The 26052-nt window shown below is 37.9% G+C and overlaps 1 long non-coding RNA gene across 2 annotated transcripts; it reads left to right on the top strand.

Moving 5' to 3' along the window:
• The first annotated feature begins 3386 nt into the window (after positions 1-3386).
• LOC114008338 (uncharacterized) lies at positions 3387-25963 on the top strand. 2 transcript variants are annotated; one of them, XR_003549894.1, is made up of 3 exons: positions 3387-3481; positions 22868-22965; positions 25768-25963. It is a non-coding gene; the product is annotated as an uncharacterized LOC114008338 (long non-coding RNA). The 2 variants fall into 2 exon arrangements; XR_003549895.1 differs by lacking the exon at positions 25768-25963 and adding an exon at positions 25160-25242.
• Positions 25964-26052: the final 89 nt, after the last annotated feature.

Below are 26052 nucleotides of genomic sequence, written 5' to 3'. Positions count from 1 at the left end.
GGTAATAACTTCTTGATGTTGTAGAAAAACATATGCAAACTCTATAAGCTCCATTTTTTTATCTATAAAATGAAGGGTGCACCTTGATGATTTTTATGACCTTTCTATGCATATGTATTTTTTTTGTCTAGCTCATAAACTATATCTGAATAGAATCCCAAGGTAATTTAAAATGTAAATTCCAAAAGGGAGTTCATTTTTTTCTTTAAAAAATTATTTTATTTAACTTTGTTTATTTATTTATTTTACTATGACCAGAGGTGGACAGAGTGAGAGTGAGAAGAGAGAAAAAGAGAGAGAGCAAGTCGCCAGGTCTGGGACTCGAACTGCAGTCAGTCATGTGTAAGTCCAGTACCCTGAACCACCACAACACCTGCCGATCCTCAAAAGGGATTTTTAAGTAATAGCATCATTATTACAACAAATTCAAGAATGACTATTGAACAGGATAATATTTATTTAAATGTGTAAAGGTTATTTTAATAATATGTATTGAATGGGAACCAGCAGTTAGCGTAATGGCTATGTCGCTGGACTCCCACGTAGTCGACCGTGGTTCGCGTCCCAGACCTAGTGGCTTAAAACTCACGCTGGGTGCATGTGCATGCATGCCCAAGATCCCATGAGGAGAATGGAGGAGAAGGGATTGCGGCGTGGCCATCCCCCCGGGGGGTGAGTTCTCGCTTTTTATCTCTATGTCTGTCTCTGTCTGTCTGGCGAGTGCACGCGCCCTATAGTGAAAATCTCTCAAAAAAAAAATATGTATAGAATGATTACCTTGGCACACTTCAGTATGTTGGTTAAATTTTGTAGCCACTCCTTAGACATGTGGGAAGAACAGGAAAAGATGAGAGACATTATGAGGTAGAAAGTTAGGACAAGAGCATGATAATCAGGCAAGGTTGGCCTTGTCTTTTCCCCAACTTGCTTGCATAGAGTGCCTTACTTTACACAATAAATATATTCCTGAAAGTAGCTTAGAAACATTTATAAATTGAATAATGTCTTCAATGTAACATAGACATGTTCTATTGATAACACTACCATGGCAAAACATTTTGTAAAAAAAAAAAAAAATGGATGCTTTTCTCTAATTCTAAATCTACATTTGATTTGCTTAAGGGAAAGTTCAACTCTAGTTCTTTTCCTGGAGAGGAAAAGTGATGTCAAGCCACCCCAATGAGAGCCTGGTGTGGGAACAGCTTGTCTGGCCTTCTGGGCTCTCTGGGGGAAAGTAGACAGAGATGAGGAACAGACACGTATTCCAGAACTGGACTTTGAATGGGCCTTTGGCCAAACTTGGCCCAATTTCTCAACTAAGAGAAAGCACTGACTCAAGTTGAATGCTGACTCAAAGCCAACTTACTTTGGACTTGTTGTCCTCTGCCAGGCAAGCCAGAACACTCTCCCCAAGGTAATTTCATCCAGAAGAAGGAAATCCCAGGAGAGATGGTTTTGATTTTTACCATTTCTTCTACAGAATTCCAGCTTTTGGGCAGCTCTCAAGGTTGGGGTCAAGGGGAGGAAGGGGAGGAGAAGACTGGCAAGTGGAAGGACAGGCAATGGGGGCCACCCATGAAGACACAGCCTTAGAGAAAGCCAGAAAAAGCCAGGAGGGAGCCATCGAGGAAGATGAGAACAATCTGAATAAACGTGGGGACAAAGAGAAAGAAAAGGAAGGAATTCAGGGAAATCTCATGAACAAGATGAAAAAAAATATAGAAATAGGCAAAAATGGAAAGTGAGCTGGAAAGAGACATAGAGAAGCTTGGATTAAGCTCAGAACTCTTCTAGGTCTGACCTGGACCCAAAATTAAAACTGTCTTGATTTAGAAAAATGTCCTGTGATCCATTCTTCAATACAAAACTTCATGTGTGGAAATTTCCTTTCATTGCTTCTTCTTTACTAACTCCTGGAATTACTAGGAATTTGGACATGATAGCTCCTTTTCCAGAAAGATTTATGGTAGGATTTTTTTTTCCAGAAAGATTCATGGTAGGATTTCTTCCTCTGCAGAAACTGTAGATGCAGGAGCAGTTATACCAGGAATGGCCTGTGAAAATGTTATTGGAGGTTTAAGAGAAAGCTGGGGAGGAGGAATTAATATTCAAAATCAGGCTTGTGTTCAATTTTGAAGTCGCTGCTTTAGTTTCAAAGTAATAGAACTATGTAACTGGGATATCTAATGTGCCCTGTTCCGGGGAGGCCACAAATATATAGAACTCATAGATAAGTCAAATGTTCACTAGTACAGTTATTAAAGCAGCTATGAGAATAAGATCATAGGAATTTCAGTTCTTTCACAGTACATGTCTTCCTGAAAGTAGACTCATCAGGTAAAAGAAACAAAGAGGACCAGAATCAAATGGTTTAAGTAACCCATACATTATGTAAACAACCTTTGGGAGATAACCAAGGGTTAAGAGTCAACATGTTTAACTGCTAAGTCACAAGATGACGGATCAGATTTGACCCTGGACATAAACAGCCCTAGAGATAACACTCTCATTGCAGCTGATTCTTCTTCATTGAACTGTTTGCACACTTGCAATTATGTACCTAATTATTTACTTAATATGTTTTCCCCTCCAGACTATAAGCTTGTTGAAAGGTTTCCCTAACATGTTGTAGGTGCTCAATAAATCTCTGTTATCTGGCTGCAAATACCACACCAGTGAGCCATATAGGAAACACCTCATCTCATTGTATTGTGGCTAATTTAAAAGAAGTGGCACATAGGAGTAGAAAAGCTCTTGATACCATGATAGCAGCTCTGTTCCTTTCCCAGCTCTGCTCTTAACTGGCTGGCTATGTGACTTGGATAAGACACTTCCCCTCTCTTCCTCTGAGTACTTTGCTATGAATTAAAAGAACTGGATTTGATGAACTCTGAGTCAGTTTCAACTCTAATACTTAGTGATTCATTGTGCCCATAAAGTAGAAAGGGGAGGTTTATTTGTGACCAGAACAAATTCTCAGAAGCTGATAAAAACTACCAAATATCACTTAGAGGAAAAGTGGGAACAACACACTTGGTTTACACAATGGAAGTGTTTGTTTTGTTTTTTCTTTTCTTTTCCTTTTCTTTGTCTTTTTTCTTTCTTTCCTTTTTTTTTTTTTTTTTTTTTTTTTTGTGAGAGAGGAAGGTCATGGAATATGATTACTTAATTTGCCACTGAGCTTCCTGGGTAGCTCTGGCCAAGCTTAAGATACCTATCACTCTTGTTCAAGGTCCATTTCCTACTGACTTGTCATACTGTTGAATTATTGTTGAGTTGAAGTCCAAAAGGGGAAATATTTTGCAATCTAGAGTTGGACCCTGGAGCTATACAACCATGATTACTGGTGAGATTTTTCCAGAAGCACTCAGTGCATTAGAGTCCTATCATGGAAACACGTACTTCTCTGTGCTTTTGTGAACTTGCGCTGCTAGTGGTGTTGAGAGTCCATGAACTGGGAAAATGTTGGGCAAGTAAAAAGGTCTCGTTTTGCCTTTTCTTGAATCACTTCTTTTTAAAAATATATATGTATAAAATAAGCTTTTATTTTTATTTTATTATAAAAATGGCATTCATTTCTTTTTCAAAATAAATTGCATTGTGTATTTTTAAGGTATACAACATAGTCTTATGAAATACACATGGAAAGTTAAATGGTTACTATCATCTCACATATTTACCCATTTTTTGTTTTGTTCCTATGGTCAGAGCAGCTATAATCTACTTATTTAGTAGGAAGCCCAAACTCAGTACTATATTATTAATTATAGTTCTCATGATATACATTAGATCCCTAACGTACCTGCTATTTGTAGTCTCTGACCTAAAACTCCCCATTTCCTCCACACATTCCACCCTGGGAACCATTGCTTTATTCTTTAACTTGGATGTTTGACTCTTTTGCTGTTTAGATTCCACTTATCTGTGAGATCACGCAATATTTTTCTTTCTGTGTCTGGCTTATTTTATTTAGCAGTGTCCTCTAAGTCCATCTGTGTTGTGGCAAGTTAAAGGATCTCTATTTGTTTCTTTTCTTTTTTAATTGCTAGAAGTTATGAGAGAGAAAGAGAGAAAGAGAGACTCCTTAATGGGATATGGTAATGCTGCAATCCTTTTCCACCATTTCTCTATCCTGTCAGAATCCTGGGCACATATACACCACATTACCAGTATATTTTTCAAGCTGCCCAGGCAGGATTCAAACTGCAGTTGGCCATGTAGGATATGTTTTAATGTATGGCACTTAACCACTGTGCCAAGGGGCTGGCACTGCCTTCCTTTTTAAGGCTGAATGATTTTCTATTTTGTGTATGTGTATGAATTCCTTTATCCATTTGTCCATAATTGGACACTTCGTTTGTTTCCTACATTTTGGCTATTGTGAATAATGCTGCAGTGAACATGGAAGTGCAGATATTAATGGACCATTAGCCAGTCTTGTTTTTGTTGTTGTTATTGTTTTTGCATGCTGGAGTGTGTGTGTGTGTGTGTGTGTGTGTGTGTGTGTGTTTGTATGTGTACCTGAGATTCCAAGTTCTTTTTTTTGGAGAGGTTTTCGCTATAGGGCGCGTGCGCTCGCTAGACAGAGAGAGACATAGAGACAGAAAGCGAGAAAGCACCCCCCAGAGAGGAAGGTCACGCCGCAATTCCTTCTCCTCCATTCTCCTCTCAGGATCTTGGGCACGCATGCACAAGTGCCCAGCGTGAGTTTTAAGCCACCGGGTCCAGGACTCGAACCGCAGTCAACTATGTGGGAGTCCAGCGACACAACCATTACTCTAACTGCTTGTTCCTGAGATTCCAAGTTCTTATGAACATGAATTCATAAGATTTTCTTTAAAACAGAGGGGTTCTGAGCCTTAAGGATCCAAGTGGGAGGAGAAAATGAGCAAGAAACTGATGGGGCTCTAGAGGCTCTAGGTTCCCATAACCTAAGCTTTACCTTTGACTTTCATACATGTTGAGTCTACATAAAATTTTATCGAAGAATGTATTTTGCTACTTGTAAAGAGTTTGAAAACACAGGATTAGATTTTTTTTTTTTTTCAATTTGCTGTAGGGCACATGTGCTCTCCTAAGAGAGAGAGAGAGAGAGAGAGAGAGAGAGAGAGAGAGACAGTACCTTTCAAAGAGTGATGGCCAGACCTTTCTCCTTCATTCTCCTCTTGATATTTTGAGCACACACACGTGCCCAGCAAGTTTCTCAAGCTTTTCTCCTTCATTCTCCTCTTGATATTTTGAGCACACACACATGCCCAGCAAGTTTCTCAAGCTGCTGGGTCTAGGACTTAAACTGCAAAGTCAGCCATGTGGAATGCAGTTGCCTTAATCACGGTGCCACCAGTTGACCCAGGATTAGATCATTTCTAAACAGTCTCAGTTCTTAAGAAAAGTTTTTAGAGTTCATACTATATTAACTTTGAAGCTTAGGTACACACACATAGACACACACACACACCTTCCACGATGGAAAATACAACAAAACAGAACACCCAAGACTGGTTAACGGTCCACAGGTCATGTTGAAAAAAGAATTCTGATGTTCTTTTCTTTGGATGCTCTGGGTCCTACTGGGAACTATAGAAACACTGTATTTGACTTAGTCTCCAGCTGAAAACAGGGCCAATCAGAGCTAAAAGGAATCTTAAAGCCAACTGATTGACATCATACCTCCCATTAACTTCATACAAGAAATGTCTAAGGCCTAGAAAGGGGAGTGACTTGTCCAATGTTATATAACCAGTTGGTAGCAAACTCACCATAAGAGGCCAGTCCACCTCAGATTCCTTCCTACTATCTGATATTCTTTTTTTTTAATAATAATTCTTTTATTTGACTTAATTTTTTAATTTATTTTTAATTTGACTAGAGAGGGACAGAGTGAGTGAGAGAAAGAGATAGTGAGAACATAAGCCACTAGGTCTGGGACTTGAACCACAGACAGCCATGTGGGAGTTCACCACCCTTAACCACCATACCACCTGCTGGCCCCTCACCTGATACTCTTGAAAAATGATGAATGGAGTGGCTGGATAGCCTATATTAATAGATCCAAAAATAAAAATATTTCCCATCGATTGCTATGATATTGGTGGATCTTTAGAACTATCATATCCCTCAAAAAAGAAAAGAAAAAAAGCATACATATACACAGGCACTTTGCCAAAAGGATAAGGGGTAATGAAAAATCCTTGGAGAGTGGATACTTCAAAGCTTAAGTGAGTTTATCTGAAGAAGACTTTGAATAGAGTGCAATGTTTTATGGGTTCTCCTAATCCCCAGTAAGTGTGCCTTGCTGAATAAGCAGAAACATTTTTAATGTCTGCTAGAGAGGCATAGACACAAGTCTATAACTATGTATTAGTACTGGGTTTCCTCAGACCTTTAGTATCCTGCATTCCAAGCCTGGATGCAGAATATGTATCTATGCCACTTCCATGTTAATGAATTTAGAGACCAAGGCTCTTTCTTCTGGTTCTTTCTGGTCAGTCCTAATAAGCACTGTTTACTCAGTCCTAGCAACCACTATTTCTACCACTACTGATTATCTCTACCTTTACCTCCACCACTAAGAATGTCCCTTTTGCTCATTTTAGTTTTATGATCTCTGGGAGATGTATCATATGTAAATTCTGAACCCTTTCTTCAGGTGTGAAGAGGTTGGTGTGCCAGTAATGAAGATGTGGTCAGCATAGTTTACAAAGCTTGAGCCAGGAAGGGCACGTCTGGGCAAGTCCAGGGACATCAGGTTTTGGTGTGGGAGACTAGAGGTCTAGAGAAGGAAAAGGACTAATACCCTTTGGTTCAAAATTCAGAGAATGAGACTAAGGCCAAGCAAGCATCAGAGGGCTGAGGGGCTGTTAGGACAACAAAGCCAGAGTTGCCTCAGGGCAGGAAACTCTCCCAGCTATGCTCTCTTGCTTTCCCTTCATCTCCTCCTGGGGCCTCTGGACAATTCTATGTCAGACAGCAACTTCAATAGGGTTGGAATTTTAAGAATTTATCCAGTAATTTGGAGCTTACTGTCTGTGGGTAGAATGAGCAAAATGGGACATTTTCAGAGCAAGGCAAGATTTAAATTATAGACTATAAATTTAAGAACTATGATTTCCTGAAGTTTCTTTCTGGGCTCACACTGGTTGCCTTAAACTTGTCTTCCCTTTTGCAGTAGCTCCAACTGAAAGAGTTCATGTTGTGTCTTATGTCTCATCTCCCTCTTGATAATTAAAACTTTTTTTAGGAGATGGAGATTTAATTGTTACTTGACTGTTGTGCAGATTTATGTGACATACCAAGACAAGTCTAGCATGTCTTAAGAAAACTCACCAAAGAACACAGGACAAGAAAAGTTACCAAATATAGAGAAGGAAGAAAAGCCAATACCTTCTGCATCAAAAGAAACAAAATAGGAATTGGGAAGACTCAGTGTTAGGATGGGCATGATCTCTTCCAAGATTAAATCTACAGATCAGAGATGAATGGTGGGTTCAAAATTCAGGGAGAAGATGGCTACATTTTTAAAAAGAATAACTGCCCAAAGCTATTAATATAGGATACCTGATTGATACATAAATTTAAAAAGGGAAATCAGAAAAATGACAACACACTTCTACTCAAAATGAAAATTACTTGTGTCCTTCCTGACTTCTTCTAACTTCAGGACTGTTAAGCTTTTATACCCTAAAATGGGATGGAAGAAAAATAGCTATGATTCATTCCATGATGAAAGCCTAAAGATTTTCAAGACAAGAAGAGGCTGTGGGAAGTCCATAGCCCAGGAATATTCAGTAGACAAAGGTGTTAAGAGTGAGAGGAGAGGCAGGCATTGCTGGAGGAAAGAGAAAAGAGAAAAGAAGGGAGCCAACCATGTTGGTGCATACCTGTAACCTCAGCTACTCAGGAAGTTTAGGCAGCAGGATCTCAATGTGAAGGCCAACCTGAGGAACATAGTGAGACCTTGTTTCTTTCTTTCTTTTTTTTTTAAATCTTTTTCCCCTTATTATTATTATTTATACATTCAATCACTATACATCATTTGGATTTAAAGAGACTTTACCCAGCATGATATACATCTCAGTCCAGTTGAGAATATTATACACATCCTCATTAACAGATAACAAACTATATCTATGTCCCACAAATATCTTACCTCTCATTTTCCCCCCAAATTACCTTTCCTGAAATACCCTGTTTCTTTTCTTTCTTTTTTTTTTGTTTGTTTTTGAGAGAGGTTTTTGCTATAGGGCATGTGTGCTCCCCAGACAGACAGAGAGAGATAGAGAGACAGAAAACGAGAAATAGTCCCCCAGGGGGGATTGACCACGCTGCAATCTCTTCTCCATTTTCCTCTCGGGATCTTGGGCACTCATGCATACACATCTGGCGTGAGTTTTAAGCCACCAGGTCTAGGACTCCAACTGCAGTCCACTACATGGGAGTCCAGCGACATAGCCATTATGCAAACTGCTGGTCCCGAAAGATCCTATTTCAAAAGAAGAAGGAGGAGAAAGAGGATAAAAGGAAATCCACATAGAACACTTTTTATCAGCCAAGGAAGATTTACATGAAGATAATCTTAGAGGCAATAAGGCCCCAAGTTTACATATAAGAAAGAATAACTTTCTCACTTACTTGTAAATTTCCATCCCTCTCTATAACTCTCTAAACTTTAACATTGAGAACTTGATTAAAGTGTTAGGTATGTGTTCCCCTGGGCAAAATACCCACTAGTTGCACCTAAGATTTTAAGTGTGGATCTTTAGGACGCCCTGGAAAGTTATCTCTATTGTCAAGAGAGGTATCCAGAGGGTTTTGATGGATGTGCTTTAGTGAAGTATATGCATTGAGAATATTTTCCAAGATCACCTACTTGTTCTGCAGAGGCATGTAGCTTTATTTGGGGGTTGGAAGGTAGAAAAACTGATAACATGCCAATGTATTAGGGATAGATTGTTTTATATCAAATTTTACAATGTGACCCAACTTTATGGTATTTACAAAAAACTCACTTAAAAAGTTTATGAAGCAAAAACCAATAGAAGAGAAGAAGAAATAGGCATACCCACAATAATAGATGAAGATTTCAATATTCCTGCCAACAATTCCGATAGCAAAGCAGCAAGAATGTAGAAGAATTTAACACCATCAACCAATAAGATCTAATTGATATTTATAGAATACCACTCAATGGCAGCCGAATACATACTTCTTTCAAGTACCTACTAATATCAAGATAGACCATATTTGGGGCATAAAACAAAATTCATTGTACTTAAAAAGAGTTGAAATCATCAAGAATTTGTTGTTTGTTATAGTTTGACCACAACGGAGTCAAACTAGAAATCAATAACAGACATATAATTGGAGGAGTCAGACAGTGGCTTGGCAGTAAAATGCAATACTCAGTGAGGCTGACACACTTGGGAAAGTTCTGGGTTCATGTCCAGAGACCTTCCTAAGTATGCTGAAAAGAAAGAAGAAAGAAATGACTAGAGACCAATACCTCTCATGAATAGAGATGCAAAAATCCTTAACAAAATATTAGTACCTATAATTCAGCAATGTATAAAACCTTATACACTCTCATACACACACACATGTATATATATTTATAATTATCAGTTATAATTTTTTTTGGAGAGGTTTTTGCTATAGGGCATGTGCGCTTGCCAGAAAGACAGAGAGAGACTGAGAGATAGAAAGCGAGAAATCACCCCCCAGGGTGAATGGCTACACCTCAATCCCTTCTCCTTCATTCTTTTTTTTAAAAATTTTTAAAATTTATTATCTTATTATTATTTTTTTTTTTTTGGAGAGGTTTTTGCTATAGGGTGCGTGCGCTCGCCAGACAGACAGAGAGAGACAGAGAGATAGAAAGCGAGAAATCACACCCCAGGGGGGATGGCCACACCACAATCCCTTCTCCTCCATTCTCCTCTCAGGATCTTGGGCACACACACACATGTGCCCAGCATGAGTTTAAGCCACCAGGTCCGGGACTCAAACCGCGGTCAACTACATGGGAGTCCAGCGACATAGCCATTACGCTAACTGCTGGTCACCCTTCTCCTTCATTCTTATCTCCGGATCTTGGGCACACACGCACACATGCTCGACATGAGTTTAAGCCACTGGGTCCAGGACTCAAACCACTGGTCCCAATATAATTTATACCATGCCACAGTAGAGTTTAAGCTAGGAATCCATAAATGATTCAATATCTGAAAATCAAAATCTATCAATGTAAATTACCATGTTAACAGACTAAAAAAACACTAACATGATTGTGTTAATCTATGCAGAAAAAGCATTTGACAAAATTCAATACTCACTTATCATAAAAGCTCTCAGAACAGGAATAGAGAGACATTTCCTCAGCCTGATAAAAAGCTTCTATAAAGACTTACAGCTAACATTATATTATGGTGGAATAAAGACCGAATACTAAGATTGGAAAGAAGTCAAGAATATCCACTCTCATCAGACTTATCACATTGCTAAAAGTTGGAGACAATGCAAAAAGGTAAGAAGAAGAAGAAGTAAATGGAATCTAGATTGGAAAGGAAGAAATAAAATTATTTCTAATTGCAGATGACATGATTGTTTAAGCAGAAATCCCAAGGAATCTACAAAAATCCCCACTTGTACCTAATAGTCAGTTCAGCAAAGCCATGGGATATATATATATATATATATATACACACACACACATATATATACACATATACATGTATAAATAATACACATATATATAAATTGATTGTACTTTGATAAAATATCATTGAATAACAAAATTAAAAATATGACATTTATGATTGCCTCAAAACAAAATGCTTAAGTTTAAGTCTAACAAAATATGTATATAACTTTTGTACTAACTATTACACAATGCTAATGTATTGTGCTGATTTTAAAAAATCAGATATCTAAATAAATGGAAAGCCAAGCCCTGTTCATGGGTTGAAAGAGTCATCATAATAAAGATGTCATTTCATTCAAATTCACATACAAGTTTAATGCATCTTCTATTAAAATTCCAGTAAGAATGTTTTTTTATAAAGATAGATAAGAGTATTTGAAAATGTATACAGAAAGGCAAAGGAACTAGAAGAGCTAAATATCTTTGAAAAACAATAGAGTGAGAAGATTCAATCTGCGCTATTTTGAGACTTATTATATAGTTAGAATAATCCAAGACTGCTATTGGTGGAGAAATAGACACATAAATCAACATAACTAAACAAAGAACCCCAAAATAGATCCCCACAAATTTTTTTTTTTTTTAGAGAGATTTTCACTGTAGGGCGCGTGCACTCGCCAGACAAACAGAGAGAGACATAGAGACAGAAAGCGTGAAATCACCCCCCAGGGGGGATGGTCACGCCGCAATCCCTTCTCCATTCTCCTCTCGGGATCTTGGGCACGCACGCACACGCGCCCGGCGTGAGTTTTAAGCCACCGGGTCCAGGACACGAACCGCGGTCGACTACGTGGGAGTCCAGCGACATAGCCATTACGCTAACTGCTGGTTCCCAATCCCCACAAATTTTTGACAAACATGCAAAAGCAATTCAGTGAAGCAAAGAAACCTTTTAAACAAATGGTGCTGGAGCAATTGGATATCTACAGGCAAAAACAAAACAAAAGAACTCCACATTAAATGAATACAACATGATCACAGATGTAAACCAAAACATAGATCTATAAAACTCAGAAAAAACATAGGAAAAATCTTGAGGAGCTAAGTGTACGCAAAGCATTCTAAGACTTGACACCAAAGATATAACCCATACAAGGGAGAACTGAAAATGCTGTATCTCATTTCACCATAGAAGGTATACGGCTCACAAATAAGCATGTGAAATGATGTTCAACCGCATTAGGGAAGTGGAAATTATGAGATATCACTACTCACCTACTTGAATAATGAAAATTTAAGAACAGTAAAACATCACAGGCTGGTGAAAACGCAGAGAATGGGGATCACTCTTGGACTGCTGTGGGAATGTAAATGGTAGTTACTCTGGACAATAGTTCAGCAGTTTCTTAAAAAGCTAAACATGTAGGCCACCAGGTGGTATAGTTGTTAAGATGCTGAACTCCCATATGGCCAACTGAGGTTCAAGTCCTGAACCCTGCACGTGAAAATCATGCTGAGTACATGTACATACATGCCCAAAATCCTGAGAGGAGAATGGAGGAGAAGAAATGGTGGTGTGGCCATTCCCACCCCCTCGGGAGGGTGATTTCTCACTTTCCCTCTCTATTTCTCTCTGGCAAGTGCACGTGCTCTATGGCAACCCCACCCCTCCAAAAAAAGATAGAAAAATTAGAAAAAGGGGAAAAAAAGTAAACATGCAACTCAGCAATTATATTCCTAAGCATCATGCCAGAAAAATAAAGATTAATGTCCACACAAAAACCTGAACATAAATGTTTGTAACAGCTTGATTTGTAATAGCCAAAACTAAAAACAGCTCAGATATTTCTCAACTGTGGTAAATTCATACCAAGAAAGTCATACCATGGAAATTTCTCAATAATAAAAGAAACAAACTATTGATACACACAGTAACCTGGATGAATCTCCAAAGAATTATGGTGAATTAAAAAGGCCAATCCCCAAATACTACATATTTTATTACTCAATTTATATAATATTATTTAAATAACAAAATTATAAAAATGGTAACAGATTAGGCATTATGAAGAGTTAAGAAGCAGATCAGGGATAAGCAGGTGGCCTGGTGGTTAAGGTGCTGAACATGGTCAATCAGTTTGAGTCCTGGACCTACCACTTGACAATCACGTTGGACACGTGCGCATATACCCAAAATCCTGAGAGGAGAATGGAGTGAGACATGGTCATCCCTCCAGGGAGTGATTTCTTACTTTCCCTTTTTCTATCTCTTTCAGGTGAGCACAGGTGCCCTATGGCAAAAACCTAAAGAAAAAAAAAGCAGATGACACAGAAGGGAAGTTGGTGTGGCTCCCCCCAAAATGAGAGATTTTGAGATTCTTATGGTGATGTTCTCCACCACAACTGCATCAGTGTCACTATCTTGGTTGAGTTTTATGCTCTCTCTCCATATCTTACCTACATTACATATTATATATATATATGTACATATGTTATATATATGTTTATTTATTATTTCTTAAGTGAGAGTCGGAGAGTACCCCCAACAAGGCCTTGATGCTGTGATCTGCAAATAGCAAATTGTTACAGGAAAAACTGGTACCCGTGGATACCAGGGCAAGACAGATGATAGCTAGCTAGCTAGATAAATGATAGTTAGATATCAGTCCATTTATTCCTTGAGTCAAATAAATAAACATGCATATATTACAAAGCCTCATTTTTCTCCCTGTGCCTAAGGAGGGAGGAGGCCTATGGTTCATTTCTGCAAACATTTAGTCAGTCCTGAGAAGCACACTCACATTTTGTTTATATATCACAGCCTTCCTGCTACTTCACCAAATGCCTCCTGGCCTGTATTCAGTGAGCCATTCGGGCTCCCAGAAAAATCTTTCGTTCTTCCCCAACTCTGCCTCCCAAGACAGATGTTCTATATCAAGAACACCAAGTCCTGCCCTGAGAACTTAGCCAGCAAAAGCTCAGCAGCAGCCCTGTCTTCAGGAGATGATGTCATTTTTCAGAGATGTGTGTTACAATCTCCCCACAAGGCAGAAGACGGCGTGGGCCCACAGGGGATAGAGTGGGGCCACTGAGTGAGCTGTCCCCTCTGTTGTGATGAGTGGTTCTAGCATGCACACCATCCTGGGAGAATGGCTCTAACCCCCCTTACTCTCTGGAGTAAGTTCCACAGCTCCTTGGCTGACAGTCTAGTTCCCAACACCCTCTGCCTGTAGGTTTTTCTTCTAGGGTAATGCTTCAGGGTAGTGTCCTCTGCTGCATTTGAGATGCTCCTGCCACAGCCCCACCATGTGTGCAGAAAGCAAAGCCTCATTCATGCGTGGGGTCCCCTGGTAAGTTGAAGGACAAGTAGAACCCAGCATCCTGGCACAGTGCTCTGAGCAACATAAAGAGTAGTCACGTGGCCAAGTGCTCTCCATGATGCGGCAGGCCTTGCAGTCCTCACCCAGTTAAACTGATGTTTACTTTATGTCCAGCGTGTTTATTTAGCTCTTGTGTTTCTGAGCCCACAGCCATCAGAAGTTAATTCTCAGAGGAAAGGAGAGTTGGCCAGGGACAGGTCTAATGACATTGCCTGACACACAGTAGATGCTCAATGCGTATTTGTCAAACAATAAAATGACCAAATGACATGAAAACAGCAAAGGAAACAGAAAAATGATTCAATCTGTTAAAATTGATGCTTTTACAGCTTGGGTTCTTTAGGACAGGAAAAAGGACCAGAATTGCAAACTGTACTAGGCACCAGACTGCATGTTTCTCACCTCAATTACTCACGTACCCATCCTGGGAAGCATTAGGAGCACTGCAGAGATGGAAGCTAGGGAAGTAAGGTTGCTCTTCCCCTGGTCCTTTGCCAGTAAGAGCAAGGCCTTAGTTCCCAGCTCATATCTGCTCTGAGATCGCACATTGTGGCTTATGGCTCAGTTTCCTCAATTATAGAGAGATGCAACATTGCTTATCAAACAGGGTGGTTTTAAAACCAACACAGTAAAGTCCTTTGGGTTACTATCTCATTGAATTTGAATATAGATAGGATCTAGGGTGAAGTTTACCTTTATAGTATGCATAAAAGGAAATACTTAGAAAGCAAAGAAACATATAAACCATATTGCTGGGTGGAAGGATGTAAAAGTATGTGAGTAAATAAACTGTCCTTAAGGCACCTCAAGCATTGGACAAGCATTTGTTTGCATACAGATAAATGATAAAACTGCTACTGCCTGGAACCATTGTTCACTTTCTCCTCCTTTTCCCTTTATTCTAACTTTTATTTATCCTTCAAGTTGTTACTCCCTGTGAGAAGCCTCCACTGACCCCTACACTAAGTGACTCACTCCTATTATATCCGTTTATACTATTCTATGTCCTCCATTGTTTTAATTACTTGTTTATTATCTGTCTTCCTCGGTAGGCAACAAATGCCACAGGAACAGTAACGGTTATGTCCTGAGCACTTAGTCCAGTCCCTGGAACTCTGCCAAAAAATACTTGTTAAGTGAATGTATAAATGAATAAATGCTATGCTAATTACCAATCATGGTTCCTCTAAGGAATTTTCTGAATAAGCCACTAAGTAGACTGAATAATTGCTGCTTTAACTGTACTCTCTCTCTCTCTCCCTCTTTCTTTCAACAGCTAGTTACTAAATGACTACTGGGTATCAAACTCCAAGTCAGGTGGTGAAGCAGACACATTTCTCTTTCCTAAAAAAATTCCTGCATGCTGTTTGGTGGTTGCTGTTGCTTGGCAGGCAGAAGCCATGTGGAAAGCCTAGGTTCAATTCCCAGTCTTCCCTTAAAAGCTAGGCAAGGTGGTATGCGCCAGCTACTCAGGAGGCTAAGGCAGGATGATTACGACATAGCAAGGCCTTGTCAAAAACATTCCACACACACACCAAAGAAAACAATTATATTTTACACACCATACTTATTAGCTCGTCTTTGAAAAAAACTTTTATTTTTTTTGGAGAGGTTTTTGCTATAGGGTACGTGTGCTCGCCAGACAGACAGACAGAGACAGAGAGACAGAAAGCAGGAAATCCCCCGCCCCCCCCCCCCGCCCCGGTGGGATGGCCACACCACAATCCCTTCTCCTCCATTCTCCTCTCGGGATCTTGGGCACGCACGCACACGCGCCCGGCATGAGTTTAAGCCACCGGGTCCGGGACTCGAACCACGGTCGACTACGTGGGAGTCCAGCGACATAGCCATTACGCTAACTGCTGGTCCCGATCTTTGAAAAAAACTTAAAGCAACCTTATTATGAAAAACACAATGCTGAATTTAAAAAAAAATTTCATGTTTTTGGTGAATAACCAGTGGACATTTTGCATTTGCTTTAATTCTTTATGCTTACTTAAGTAACTTCAACATTTTCCTAAATAATTACTTTCCCATTTTATGTAAATACTATCACTAAAGCCGTACAGTTCCAGCTATTATAGAGTAATAGGTACCAAAAATTCCTTCCCACCTTAAACAACTACAATTGAACAAAATACAGGAGGTCCCCTTATCCACGAGAAATATGTTCTAAGACCTCCCTACCCCCCTGCCTTGGATGCCTGAAACCACAGAAAATGCTAAACTCTATATATACTATGTTTTTCCTTTTATACATACATACCTATGGTAAAGGTTAATTTATAAATTTCAACAATAGATCAACAATAATAATAGGATAATTATAACAACATACTGTAATACACATTATGTGAATATGTTCTCTCTCAAAATATCTTACTGTGCTATACTAACCTATTTTCAGACCATGACTTATCTTGGATAACTGAAACCCAGCAAGATGACAGATGAAGGGGTGGTACTGTACATAAAATAACAGTTTTGGATACTAGACAAGAGAGTAGAAGGGAGTGATTCCTAAGAAAATGTAAACAAATGAGGTGTGTTCTGTTAATGCCCCAATTCACTGCAGAGCATTTTAAAGTCACCCACACAAAGACTGGAAGTCTGTCTGAGTTGAGGAAACAGAGTTCAGAATTCAAGAGGTTAGACTTTTCAAGATAGAGTACCAGGGAGGAGTAAGTTGGTAGAGAGTCTCAGAGAGCAGTAAATTCCCTGAGACTTCTGATCTATGCACCTGTGTGAGCAAACTAGTAAGACTGAGGAAAGGACCATTGGGAAGAGGCAGGTTTTTCTTGGAGAGGCATTTTGAAATTCTGAATCCAATCTTCTTACTCGTTACAGATCTATTTAAATTTTCTCTTTTCTTGAGTCATTTTTGGTAGTTTGTGTCTTTATTTTTAAAATATTTTTTATTTCAATTTCTTTTATACATTCAATCACATGTGTCACTTAGTTTGCAAAGTGAATATTCCAACACATATACATTTCTCACCAACCCAGTTGATAATACTATACACATTACCTTCAATAGATAATAACCCATTTCTTTGTCCCACAAATGCCTTGCCTCTTTATTTTTCTCCTTAATGTCCTTCCTCAGACTTTCCTCCTTCACCCACCCAGTAGTTTGTGTCTTTCTAGGACTTTCTCCATTTCATCTAGGTTATGTAATACACACACACACTCACACACACACACACACACACACCTTCATAATATTCCCATGTAATTCTTTTATTTCAGTAAGTTTAGTAGTGATATCCTCTCTTCCATTCTAAATTATTTTTAAATGCCAGAGAGCACATATACTTGCCAGAGAGAGGGAGAGAGCAACCCCCCTCCAATAGGTGTGGTCACACTGCAATCCTTTTTCCTGCATTTCTTCATCTCATCAGGATCTTGGGCATGCACATACATGTGCCTGGCATGATTTTCGAGCTGCATCTGGGATATGAATGATGGCCAGTCACGTGGGATCTGGTTCCCTGTGCACTATGCATAACCACCGCACTACAGGGCTGGTCCTCTCTCAAAATTCTGATAGTTTATATCTGTTCGACAGTGTACCTCAATGTGTATCAATTTTGTTAATGTTTTCAGAGAATCCACTTTCATATTTATTTATTTTCTTTATTGTTTTTCTATTCTCTATTCCATTTGTTTCTACTCTGATTTTTATTATTTATTTCTTTATTTTGTAAAATTAACATGTTCTTATTTAGCTAGTCTCCTAAAGTAGATGATTATGTTAACCTGATATTTTGCTGTTTTTAAAATGTAAGTATTTATAGCGATAAATTCCCGATTTTCTTCTAAGCATTGCTTTAGTTTTGATACAGTGTCTCATCTCAAATATTTTATAATTTCCTTCATTTATTTTTTAGGATTTTGCAATAGGGCACATACACGCACTGGACAGAGATGGAGGCGGGGGGGTGTAGTAACCATGCCACAATCCCTTCTTCTCCACTCTCCTCTCAGGATTCTGAGCATGTATGTGCATGCCAGATACGTGTGCACGCAAACCCAAAATCCTGAGAGGAGAATGAAGGAGAAGGGATTGTGGCATGAACATGCATCCTGCATGATTTCCAAGCCATCAGGTCTGGGACTGGAACTGTGGTCAGCTATATGAGACTCCAGTGCCTTAGTCACCATGCCACTTGCTGGCCCCCTGTAATTTCTTTCTTGAACTATTGATTATTTAGAAGTGTGCCCTTTAACTTCCACATATTTGTGAATTTCCCAAATTTTCTTTTGTAATTGTCTTTTTAAGAATTATTTATTTAGGGACAAGCAGCAGGCATAATGAATATGTCGCTGAACTCCAAAGTAGTTGACTGTGGTTCAAGTCCCAGACTCATGCTGGGCACATGTGTATGTGTGCCCAAAATCCCAAGAGGAGAATGGAAGAGAAGGGATTGTGGCATGGCCTTCTCTCCTGGGGAGTAATTTCTCACTTTTTGTCTCTCTGTCTTTCTGTCTCACTGCCTCTCTCTGTCTCTCCAATCATATGTGCATCCTATAGCAAAAATTTCTCTAAAAAAAGAATTATTTACTTTATTTCATTTATTATTAGTAGTAGTATTTAATTTGCTATAGGACATGTGTGGTCACCAGAGAGTGACGGAGACACAGGTAGAGAGAAAGAGAGAGAGAGAGAGAGAGAGAGAGAGAGAGAGAGAGAGAGAGAGAGAAAGTGATAAAGCAAGTACCAGGTCCGGGACTTGACCCACGGTTGGCCATGTGGGAGTCGAGAACCTTACCAACCATGCCACCTGCTGGCCCTTGTAATTGATTTTTAATTATGCTCCATTATAGTTAGAAAATGTAGTTTGTATGATTTCAGTATTTTTAAATATACTGATGCTTGTTTTATGACTTAATATATGATCTATCCTGGAGAATATTCCTTGTGTTATTGGGAAGAACGTATGTTCTAATATTGTTGAATAGAGGCACTGACAGATGTCTATTAGGTCTTTTATATGGTTTGCAATAGTAGCTAGAGCTTGCAATCCCCCATGTTCAGTAATTGATAGAATTACTAGGCAAAAGATCAACAAGGAAATAGAGGACACAAGCAACACTATAAACCAAATAATAGACCTAATACACATCTATCAGTCACTCTCTTCAATGATATCTTAATATACTTTTTCCCCCATTGTTCTTTCTTTTACTAGTACTTTTTCATGAGTTATTTCCTAGTGTTATTTAAATTAGATAAGAAAAGGAGTTTCTCTAAAATACATTTATATGATCTATTTACCTTTGTAATTATCTTTATTGATACTCTTTGTTGTTTCATGTGTTTCAAATTACCATCTAGTATCCTTTTATTTCATCCCAATGAAATTTTTTAGTATTCCTCGTAGGGCATGTATTCTAGCAACAAATTCTATTTTTATTTATATAAAATTTCTTAATATTTTCCTAATTTTTGAAGAATATTTTTGGTAGATCTTGAATTCTTGGTTAACAGTGGGGTTCCCTTTACTTTCCAGCACTTCTAATATGTCATTCTATTGCCTTCTGGCTTCCATGGTTTCTGATGAGAGGTCAGCTGTTAATCATAATGGTGCTCTCTCAAAAGGGATTAATCACTTTTCTCTTGCTGCTCTCAAGATTCTTTCCTTGTCTTCGTTTTTGACAATTTGACTATGATGTGTACAGACATGGATCTCTTTGAGTTTTTCCTAGAGACTTTAAAGCTCTTTAGATGTGTATTTCATCAAATTTGGTAAAATTTCAGCCATTATTTTTCAAATATTATTTCTTTGTTGTTTTTTTTTCCTTCCTCCTCTCCCTTGGGAACTCCTATTATGATTTATTGGTAAACTTAATGATATCAAATAATTGTCCCACAAATGTCTGACACTATTTATTTTTCTTCATTTTATTTCTTTCTGTTCCTCAAATTAGATCATCTTAAATGACTTATCTTCAAATTTGCTGACTTTTTTTGCCAACTCAAAGCTATTGTTGAGATTCTCCAGCAATTTTTCATTTTAGTTATTGAATTTTCAATTCCATAATTTTATGTTTTCATACTTTAACTTTTTAGATTTTTTTTTTTTAGTTCTTTGAACATAACTTAAACATAAATGCTTCACACATTTTTTTCTAGTAAACTCAACAACTGGATTCTCTTAAGGATGCTTTCTATTGACTACTTTCTTGTGTATAGGACACACTTTTCTGTTTCTTTGTGGTTGACACTATTTGTTTGTTTGCTGACTTTTCTGTACTAATGTACCCTTTGAGACTTACATTGTAACTTGGCACCGAATATGACAATGCTGGGAAGGTAGTACCTAGTGGGAGTGACTGGGGCATAGGGATGGATTTCTCAGAAATTATTAATGCCATCTCTAGGGAAGGAGAGGGTTCTCCCATCAGAGAAGATTGTTATAAAAGCAAGCTGGTTTCCCACAGGTCTTTCTCTCTTTGCATGTTTCTGCTTTCCTCTCCATTTTTTTCAGTCATGTTGTGATGTAGCATCAGGGGCCAGTCAAATGCTGACCACATACCTTTGGATTTTTCAGTCACCAGAATCATAAGCCAAATAAATCTCTTTTCTTTATAAGTTACCCAGTCTCAATTATTTCTGTTATAACAATACAAAAGACTAAAACATATGTTTATTTTGTAAAGTCTGAATTCCTTATTGCAGGTGGCCAGTGGACTCTGCCCAGTTATCTTAGTGATTAAGTATAGATGTGAAAAAGATTACCTTTAATATCTTAAATCAGTAAGTTTTCTACCATTTGCCATTGGATATTCTCTGTGTGTGTTAGGACACACCTCCAATGTTCTGGCAGTTTATAATTCTGTCTTTGTCTCCATCTTTTGCTTATACTGGACCTCAAGGTCATCAGAGATGAGATATTAGGGCCTTTCCTGAGCATGCGCACAGCCTCATATATGTGCTTGGCCTTCACATATGTGCTTGGCTTCTAGACCCCAGGAATATATTAGTATCTTGAATCTTTCATTCTCCAGGTCTTTCTTTTACTTTTTTTTAAGAGAGATTTTTGCCATAGGACATGTACACTCACTGGAGAGACAGAGAGACAGAAAGCAAGAGAACACCTTCTAGGGGGATTCCTTCTCCATTCTCCTCTTGGGATTTTGGGGAAACACGCACATATGCCTGGTGTAAGTTTTAAGTTGCCAGGTCTGGGACTTGAACCACAGAACTACATGGAAGTTTAGCAATGTAGCTTTTACGCCATCTACTGGCCCCACTTTTTTTTTTTTGGTAGCCTCTAGCTAGTATCTCTCCAGCTAGTATCACTACAAACAATTGCACTGACTGTTTTTAATAAATGCCCCAAAGATAGGGCTTTTCAGACTGAGCAAGTTCTGAATCTGATCAAATATTGACAAGCCCTATGAATAGGGTTTATCCAGAGAGCTTTTACAAAGGCCAAGCATTGACAATTACATAGAGCCGGTATTTTCTGAGGAACTCCCAACCCATTTGATCCCCTCTACTGGTTATTAGGTTGCTGATTTTTACAGGTGCCATGGTTAGAAGCTACTGATTTTCAAGGCTACTGCAGAGCTAAGGAGAGAGAGGTGGAAATAAGGCAGGTTAAAGTGCCACAAATCTTGGTTGTATTTTTTAACTGATCTTCAGCCATTTTGCTTGACTAAACAGATTATTACAAGCCTTTGGTTAATTTTCAGAGGTATGAAAAATGGATTTTGACAAGTTTTCTCATTGCTTCTTAGGAGTGTACTTTAAGAGGCCCTTATCTCACCATCCCAGAAGTTCTGCCTCTTATTCCCCTTAAATATCATGTAAAAGATACTATAAAACTTTATTTTTTTTTCAATTTACAATGTAGCTTAGAAACAATACCCTATCAGTTCATAGATATCTTTAAAAAGTTTTAAATTCTATTTTTAACATACTTTAATATGAATGTACCACTATTTATTTAACAAATCATGTATCTATGACCTTTTGAGTTGCTTTATTTTTTCAAGGTAATTGATTTTTAATTCTTATACTTACTTGGTGCCAGATGTATGCAAAGTATTTTTCATGTATTACCTAATTTAATTTTCAAATAATTATAATAATGGTAATATTAACCCTTGAAATATCACTTAAAGTACGTACAGCAGTAGGTATTATCCCCTTTCATAATGAGAAACTGAAGCCTATTGAGACAAAGAAGGCAGCCCAAGGTCACACAGCCAGAAGGAAATGAAGTCAAGTTTAGATTCTCAGCTCTCTGACATCAAAGCTTTTTCTGCCAATTACTATGTTATATGTTGAAGGGAGTCCTTGATAATCCAAAGCTGCCAGTGTTTGAATCCTACTTCGGCACTAGCACAATTTTATAAAAAAATAACACAGGTAGAGATTCATTAAAGAAACACATTCATGGGGCTCCTAGTTATCAAAGACATGACCTCAAGAAACAGAAACTAAAGCAGGAGATAGGAAATTAGAAGCTGCTATATAGCAACTAATAAGGTTGTATTTATGTGCATATGAGTGGTGTCTCAGGGTTCTTCCATGGACAGGAAAGATTTTTAAGAGAAATTAGAGATTCTCCAATAACAGATAAGAACAGAACTAAAGAAATATAGTTGCATATTGCCAGATTTAACAAATTAAAATATAGGATATCCAGTTAATATTGAATTGTATATAAGCAATTGATATTTTTAGCCTAAGTATGTATCAAATATTGCACGCACACATACATATATATATTTAATTATATATATAATTACTTGTTTATCAGTGAGACAAATCTAACTGGATGCCCTATATTTTACCTGGTAACTTTGTCTAATGTGTCTTCACTTCCCTCCTAAGGTACTGAGACCTGAGGAAACCAGTTACACATCACATAGAGATAACTGGAAATGACACCATCACTGGAATGCTGTCCAGCATCTTGCATCATATATCCGGTACTATATGACCTTGAACATGTTTGTCTTGATACTTGAGTTTTCTTCTATTGCAAAATAGAATTCTCTCTAGAGATAAGGAGAGCCAGTAAGTCTATACAAGGCCCCTTTATATGTATCATATACTCACTAATATTCAAAAGAAATAATACTGTGATTTTGGAGTTTCTTTATACTTCCTTGACAGTTTTAGATTCAGCCCTCTCTTCTCCATTTCATTTTATCTTTTTGAAGGATAGGAAACTTAAATCTGACTAGCAAACTTGAAGGACTACGACACAGTCCTGGTAAATTCTCTCCTTGAAATATACTCTTTTTAAGTAGAAAATATCTCCTTGTTCTTCAAATCTGGCAAGACGTTTCTTATCAAACTGACCAATATTCTTCTTTGTCCTTCAAGAGAGGTTAGAATATCCATCAGGCTCTGTATAGGCCTGTGGTCATGCCCCTTAGCTGTGGCATAGGCTGGTTATCTAAACTTAGGGAGTAAACACGGTTTAAGAGGCAAGGTAAACCAGGTAGCCATGTTTAGACAATCTATGAAAAATACTCCTGATAGATCTATGTCAGAATTACAGTGGTGACCTTAAAGTCTACAGGTTTAAAATAGAAAGGATCCTATGCCTACTTTGTAAAATCCACTGATTTATTAGATAGCATCAGTATACTTCCATGAATGGTCTATTATCATCTCCATTAAACACACATGTTCAAAGATTCATAAATTGTTGCATGACTCTCTGTAAAAGATCTGTTTGATCCTTTTGGAGACAAAATTTAAGTGCTACAGAAATGGGAAATTTATGATTTTCTTATACAATCTTTAAATAACAACAGATTTGAATGTCCTTTTTTCGGACCATATCTCAAGAATTTCAGAGTAACCTTTTTGTACAGAAAAGATCTGAAGATGTATTTCCTTTTAGCACTTGCTAAAATTCTTCTTCAAAGTTGTTCTCACTGAGATTTCAGAAAAAAGTTAACTCCTCTACAGATTTTTTAATTTTTTTACTTGATTCACTTGTGTAGCATCTAAATATAATTGTGAAATATATAGAAATTTTTGGAGGGGGGAGAGGTTTTTGCAACAGGGCACGTGCACTTGCCAGAGAGACAGAGAGATACAGAGAGACAGAAAGTGAGAAATCAGCCCCCAGGGGGATGGCCATGCTGCAATCCTTTCTCCTCCATTCTCCTCCCAGGATCTTGGGCATGTACGCACATGCGCCCAACGTGAGTTTAAGCCACTGGGTCCAGGACTTGAACTGCGGTCAACTACATGGGAGTTCAACGACATAGCCATCATGCTAACTGCTAGTCCCAAATATTTATAGATACTCAGGTCCACCCTGGAAAAAATATTGACAAATTTTAATGAAAGGGGCCAAATTAAAATATTATTTCAAGAATTTAGATTTCACGAAACTGGAATTATTTGAAATTGTATACATGAACATCTATTTAATCACCTAAAAATTAAGTATATTATTACCTCAAAAGTCTTACGAAGCTGGCCAGACTTTAAAACTCCTTTATATTTTTAAAAGAAAAATACTATTAATTTTTATGACTATAAACTGAAAAACATAGGTAAGGTGCAAATTTCTCAAATAACTAACTTGTCTGTAAATTTTGAAGTTATTTGTAAGTTTTATTGCCACAGCACCTAGTAGAGATGTTTCTATTCCTTTTAAAATATAATGTATCTTACTCTACAAAGTTTGTTTTATACAGTGGAACATGTGGTATTATTTTCATTTTACAATGAGGCTCTGTGTCATTGCCAAGGATATAGGGCTGATATTTTAACCAAGGTCTTCTGTTTCAAATACAATTACACTTGGGGCCAGCAGGTGACATGGTGGTTGGCCGACCTCAGTTTGAGTCCCAGACCTGGTGACTTAACTTTCTCAATATCCTTCTCTCTTTCTCTCTCTGTTGAATTAAAATAATAATAATAATAATAAATTAAATAAATAATTCTTAAAACAAAAATACAACTACATGTGACATTTAGATATTTGTAGTTGATATTGGTTTAATGAGAGTATGTAGCTTAATGTTAGCAAAATTAGTAATTCTGACATCGATAGCTTTGGTATGTTTAATAAATAAGAAGAAAAAGAATATTCATTTTGAAGGAATCCTGTGATCTTGGAAAACAATAAAAACTCTGACAAACTCCTTTCTTCAGGACCCATCTGTAATGGATGCATGGCAACTGGTCGATGTTCTGAGTCTTTGCCAAGATGATCACATGTTCATAGATGTCTGAAGGAGAAATCATTTCTCCCAGCAGGGCTCCTCCTGAGCTCAAGCACTCCAGAGTGTGGTTATCTCTGTCCTTGATGTTATAGCCTCTGGGGTCAGAAGTCTGGCTTGGGAACAGTTCTTCAATTATCCATTTACAGGAGGCTCTCAGTGTAACACCCTTAACAGGTCTGATTTCATGTTATCTCTCCTTTGATCTTAAACAGTGTTTGAGCTTTGTCAAAACACAGGGAGTCTGTGGGGATCTCTTCAAGCTACTATAAAAAAACAGGCTAATTAAGTCATTCAATCCTTCATAAAAATCACCTAAATAATCGTAATTTGGTCAACACTTAACTGAATAAAATCAAGAGGAATTGCAGTCTTCCAGAATTCCTAGAAGCGTCTTCCGACATCTAAATTAAATCCTGATTATCTCTTTTTCTCTCTTTCTTTCTGCATTTAAAATATTCTGTAGGGGTTGGAAAGTTTTCAGATCAAAGTATATGAAAGAACCATTAACTGTTCCTCCCTGTCTATTCTGTCCCACAGGAGCTTAAAGTTGGAGACTGGAGTCTGGAGCAGCACTGGGATGCATGTGCTGGCCATGCCTGGAGAATTCCAGCCTGTCCTTTAGGATTCTGGTCCTATTTTTATCTTGTCACTTAGTCATTCTGGGCTACATTTTCTTTACTCATAAAATGAAAGAGTTGGGTGAAATAATAAAACCTTAGAGTGCTTGCCACTTCCAAATTCTATGATTTCTGAATGTTTGCAGGGAAAATAACTTCCTATTTTATACAAGCTCTTCTTTTGTCATTCATGCCAAAGAGGAGT

This window comes from Tupaia chinensis, unplaced genomic scaffold (assembly GCF_000334495.1).
Source record: "Tupaia chinensis unplaced genomic scaffold, TupChi_1.0 Scaffold000320_2, whole genome shotgun sequence".
NCBI classification, from domain to species: domain Eukaryota; kingdom Metazoa; phylum Chordata; class Mammalia; order Scandentia; family Tupaiidae; genus Tupaia; species Tupaia belangeri.
The sequence above is the reverse complement of the archived record's forward strand: the minus strand, read 5'-3'. Positions and strand labels throughout refer to the sequence as shown.